The sequence below is a fragment of the Pezoporus flaviventris genome, unplaced genomic scaffold (assembly GCF_033815535.1).
Source record: "Pezoporus flaviventris isolate CSIRO_AGI_PZ_B2104156 unplaced genomic scaffold, CSIRO_AGI_Pfla_v1 ptg000105l, whole genome shotgun sequence".
Lineage (NCBI taxonomy): Eukaryota > Metazoa > Chordata > Aves > Psittaciformes > Psittacidae > Pezoporus > Pezoporus flaviventris.
In genome coordinates this window covers 1,707,502-1,713,501 of record NW_026892653.1, presented here as the reverse complement: position 1 = coordinate 1,713,501, position 6,000 = coordinate 1,707,502, and positions in this window count along the sequence as shown.

The following is a 6,000-nucleotide window of genomic DNA, read 5'->3' as shown; positions in this document are numbered from 1 at the left end:
ATCACTAGAGGCTTGATGAACCAGACACGGCTGCTTTCCATTCAGGAATGGTCCTTCCATTTTGAAGCTTTAATTTTTGAATTAGATTTTTAATTTTGAAGCTTTAATTTGAATTTGGAAGCTTTAAGAGGAGGCAGATTTGCTTTATATCAGAGTTGTGGGAGTTTTATTTTTTCTTTTGGGTCAGTCTTGCAACTTAGAGTGAAAAATGGGCAATGGAAAAGTGTAGTTCTCCCCCCTAAGCCTCTGGACACCAAAGCTTCTGGAAGGTGACTGCAGAGGCCAAGATATCCTGCAAAAGGGATGGTGGGTAATGGATCCAAACTAAAACAAGAGAAGTTCAGGTTACTTATAAAAAAGAAGTTCTTTACTGTGAGGGTGGTGAGGCATTGACACAGGGTGCCCAAAGAAGCTCCATCCCTGGCAGTATTCAAGGCCAGGTTGGACAGGGCTTGGGTGACAGGGTCTAGTGTGAGACATCCCTGCCCATGGCAGGGGGTTGGAACTGGATAAACTTAAGGTCCTTTCCTAACATAACCATTCCATGATTCTATGCTATGGAGAACAGGAGGGTTTAGAGGAAGGCACAGCTTTTGAGAAACACCTGGAATAAGGAAAAGGAAGAGGGGGAAATGGTTTCAATATTCTGCCTATGATGCTCCTTTCTTTCAGAGCTGGCCTACACTCAGAGGAGATGCTCTGATTTACGAAGGAGGACAACAGCTCCAAACCTTTCAGCACCAGTCTGACATTTGCGGGTTTCCCTCACGCTACTAAAATACCTGATTGTTTTCATTAACCCCCATCACTTCCACCCCTCGTGGACACTGCCACGCTCCTGCGCTGCAGTGGAGGATTTCATCAGCTGTCCATCTCAGCCACCCTGGGCCTCATCCTCCAACGGCGAGGAGCATCAGTGGTTCCGTCAAGGCTGTCATGCCTTTGGAAACTCAGTGAGTACCCCCCCAGCTGCAGCCAAGAGCAGAGGTGGGATATTTACACAGATATCAAGTACATCCAAAGGCACTCTCATAAACAGAGATGATTTCAGAGGGGATAGCCAACCTTCTGCTTTGGCGTGCAGCCAGCCTCCACTGAATCCTCCTTTCTCCTGCACTCCCTCCCTTTGCTGGGTCTCACTAGCCATGGCACTGCTCCCTCTCTGGGTTCTTTGTACGTCATTTTATTCCATGCCTTTGGCCTTTCTGGAGGTCTGCCACGTCCAAAAGGGTTCACAGGGCACATGTCTTCATCAGCCGCAGCCAATAGCCTGGGAGGAAGCTGGTCTCTGCTACCAGCACATGAATCATGAGCGCGTTGAGCTGTATGGTTTGGTGAGGATTGCGAGGCAGGATTGCACACTCCCCACAACAATACCATTTCAATTACATAACCCATTACTGTTTGCTCGGGGCCATTTGCAAAATTCACCAAAAAGGGCAAAAAGACATTGTTCTCCCCAGAGAGGTTTTTCAGCCTAAAAGGAGCTAAGCTGCACGCTGCAGAAGTGCAGAAAGGCAGCAGTGATTTCTTTGGGAGTTAGGTGTTAGCAAATCAGTGCCATTGTCAATGCAGCCTAAACAGGAAACTAAAAGAGAACCCCAAAATCTTTAAGGATATCCAGGTGGGAAGCAAAGCAGGTACCCAGAGACCACACTCAATAACCTCCAAGCTTTTGGCAGAGCAAGGCTTACCCTGGGATGCTGGTGCACGCGTTGAAGCATCCTTGTTGGGAAATGCCCTCTCCCTACCCCCCCGTGGAGCTGGCATCTTGACAGTCCATCAGCATGGGCTTGCGATTCTCTATGTCTTATGTTATCCTGGGAAAAATATAGGTCTTTTTCTAAAACAGAAAGGTTTTAGGGTACTAGAAGGGAGGGAGAGCTGGGAAGATGTGAGTTGCTGTAGAAATCAGGTTCCCTTGGGGGTCATTACATCCCTAATGGCACCTGATAGCTCCAAGGAAGCTTTCAAGTGCCCTTTCAGCACACCTCCTCTCCACAGACACATCCATCCCAGTGCACTCTGTCATCAGGTCTATCTGCTGTTAGCTTAAATGCCCCCATTTTAAGGAAGCCATAAATAATTTTTATTTCATTTTTGAGCAACACACCTGAGATTTCCAGGGCATTGCTTGTAGGAATTATTTCTAAGGATTTTATTTTTTTTTTTTCCCCCTCTTTAGTTTCCTGGTTTACTTTTGGTGGAAAAAGAAATTGCTGCTGCCACCAGCTGGAGCTTTTTGGAAATAGCATTAAAAAGTTTTCTTCCCGCAATCGCTCGTACTTTTTATTCCTGCTCATTGCAGTTGACTGAAAACAAATTTAAACCCAGCTTGTTTCTTGGAAGCAGAGAACAAAATTATACGGGATATGATGTATTTTGCTTGAGCTTGATCCTTCAGTGTCAGTAATTTAGCTGGAAGTTAAATGAAATTCATTCTCAGCCAGAATGGATTACCAGTTAAAACACAATGGATTACCAGATTTAAAAGTTAAAACAGGCGCAAGGGGGAGTTTAGAGAGTCAAAAATGGCCTGAAGAATTTGCTTCTATCCATAATTTAAAAATAAAAGAAAATCAGGCCTGGAAAAATAGGTTAAATAAAACGTAGGCTTGTGTGTTCCATTGATTGAAAAGGAAGAGCTGTGGGTTTGAGAGTGATCAGCAATATGGCTAGGGATGGCAGAGGCTGAAATTGCTTTTCATGGACCTGAGTAAGAGCTTTCTGGGTTTTTAAAGCCTTGCACCCAGCTGCAGTTAGAGAAGTCCCTGAAAACCTCAATCCAGAAAAGAGAAATAAATAAATAAATAGGTGAATTTCACTTGTATTTTCTATAACGGATTTACAACATAAGTAACTGAGGAGCAGTGCTGGAAAAGGAAAGTGAGCCCCTGGACCCAACCAAGCCTCCAGGAAAGGTGATTTATGCCCAAGGTGGCTGAGTTTTCAGATGGATGTTCTTGGCCAGTTTGCAGTAATGCCATTCAGAGATAATTTTTGATTCAATCCATGCCACATGAGGCAGTGGTGGTGCTGACCCTTGGCTTTTAACCCCAAGACCTTCACTGTTCTGGCTAAAGGAACTACTGTCTGTCCTCTGATAACCCCCTTGACACAATTCAGATGGGTTTAGTATCTTCTGCTGGTGTTTATTGATAAAGATGAGGAATCAGCAGGTCACGTTAACAGCTATAAATGAGCGCCCGTGCAGCATACTGTATCTAAACCTTGTGTGAGATTTTCATTGCCTTTTTGGCCTTGAAAGCATTCAGTTTGGAGAGATCCACAAATCCCAGCTCACCACAGAGGATGTAAAGGTTATCCCCAGAGAAACACTGCTGCTGTTCCCCCTATACTTATTACCTGAGGCTTTTAAAACAGCACAGGGTTTTCTCTCAAAGTATTCCCATGCCACAAAACCCTTTCCCAAACCACAACATAGAATCATAGAATGGTCTGGATTGGAAAGGGTCCTAAGATCAAGTTCCAATACTCCTACCAGGGCCATGGACACCTCACACTATCAGTACCAGTGCTGGATTTTGCCAGGCTGGGATTTAAGAAACTCTATTTTTTAATAAAGAAGCCAGCCTCTATTTTATATATATTTCTTTTTCTACCAGCTCAAAGCAAACTTGGCTTTTCCAGCCCGGAGCCATCACTGTCTTCTGCACTGGGAGAGTTCGCTGTGCTCGTTCCCCCTGTTAGCCAAAGCTTCTTGAAATGATGCCTTCTTTTATGTGTTGCTAAAGAAAACTAGAGCCCTAGCAGTCGGATTCCTGCCCTGTAAAACCGTCATCCGTTGGGGATCCAGACTGGTTACTAAACTGCAGCTCTGATGGCTCAGCTTAGCAGAAGAGGGGAGACAAAACCATAGTAGGCATGTTGATATCCAACCCTAACTATTCTATGATTCTATGATATGTAAATCAAAAAGAGACACAAAAAAAAAAGAGCAGAAAAGATTATATGATGGTCAGAAAGACCAGAAATCCCTTGAGAAAGAGCAATGCCGCCTGGAAGAGGCAACGCATTCCCTGGCCAGCGTGTGGTGGAGAAGAATTCATGTCTCACCTGCCCCTCGCCCTGTTGGGATTTATGGCTCCACTCCTCAATGCCCCAGCAATGATGGATTTGGTGCGCTGATGGGAAAGCGGCAACGCTCCCGTGGTAACCGGCAGTGGTGGAGCCTGCAGAGTGCCGGCAGTGCGTGGGGGCTGGATGCGTTTGCTGATAACGGGATGGGTTTTATCTGAAACAGAACTTTAGGCTAATCTGGGCTTTTAAAGAGAAATGTGTTGGGGAGAAGCCTCGCTGAGCGTGCAGGTGGCTGTGGGAAGGGGGGTTTGGTGGAGGGATGCTCAGCATATTTCGGGTAAAGGGGGCTGGCTGCTGCTGCAAGGAGGTGATGGAGGTGGGTTGGTCACAGGGTGGTCCTTGCAGGTCGCTGGGAGGGCAGCAGAATGGACATGACTGGCTTGGCAGTACCTGGCCTATAGATAACACCTAACAAGAGACATCTGCGCACAGAGCTTCCCTGCTCAGAGCAGGGATGCAAGCTTGGGAGCAGATTGGCAGGGGAGAGATAAGATGCTGAGACCCTTTTAACAGGCAGAAAAAGCAAAGCTTTCTAAAACTCAGGTTTCCCCATTCTGTCTTTCTCCAAAGGCTATGATGGTTTGAAGTCTGCTATCTCCCTCCCCACCCTTCTTATTTCAGCTCAGCCAATATCTGAAGGAGAGACAGAGAGGAATGAAAGCAATAAAAAATTGCTATAAAATGTTTAATATCTATAAATCAAGTCTCCAGCTTCAGCACTTCCATCTGCCTCTCCCTTGCAGAGATGACACTTAACAGTCACATAATAACTTTCAACCTCATCCATCCTGCTTGCAATCAATAAGATCAGCAATTAATTCTGGAAATGAATGGGCATAACTACACTTGAAGGAGGCAGGTGAGAGGCTGTCCAGCATTAAACAACAAAATGAGCCTCAGCTCAGGCACAGAAGGTGACATACTTATGTACTTCCCCTCCCACTGCAGGCATAAATAAAACCATTAGTAGAAATAGGTTGGACCTGAAATGATAAGGAGCAACGCTGCTGACAATGGGATCTGAGCAGTGGAAGGTTTCCAATATCTAAGAAGAGCCAGTCAGATGGCTTACATCTTCACGTATTGCCTGACTGCTGTGGAAACTATTGCAGTAAGGTCCATAAACATCCCACGCTTTATCTGGAACAGTGGAGGGGAGGGTGGAGGAAAGGACTGAAGGAACCATATGCAGCGATTGCCTTTGTCAGGATGCCCCATGCCCATGGGAAGGGAATGTGCTGGTTCCTTTTGGGAGCAGCCTCCTCCTGCACTCACATCTTGCTGTGGCATTGCACAGCACCCCAAGATAAGATTTTACCTTTCTGCACAGATGCTTTTTTCATCTGGAGCTTTATACAAGCAACAGAATTGTCCAGGAACAAGCAAAACCCTCTTTTCAGTGACGTTTCTCCAGCTTTGGCTGGATGGGAATTACCAGTTCTGGTGGCTAGGACCTTCCTTTCGTGCAGCTCCTCACCCCTTCATCTTTCCCACCCTGGGATGCATTCCCACAGGGTCACACTCCAGGAGCTTGTAAGGTCATTCTCAGTTAGCATCTTACATTGATAGGGAAGAGAAGAGGCTGCAGCCACCTTTTGCCTTTGCTCCCCCCCCCCCATGGGGGACCTTTGGGCTTTAATCACTGCTTTTCACTCCATTTTTAACATCCACGGTTGTACCACACCCAGCGGAGCAGAGTCCAGAGTCTGGATCTGCTGTTCCAGATGCAACAGCGAGATACACAAGTGTCCCGAGCTAACAACAGGAACTTGGATGCAGCCCCTGTACCCAGCACTTGCCAAGTATTTGTATCTACATATTAAAAATAACCAATGACACTTTTCTTTTATAAAGGTAAGCACAGAAGAAAAATGTGAGGGAAATGCTTGGTGAAACATG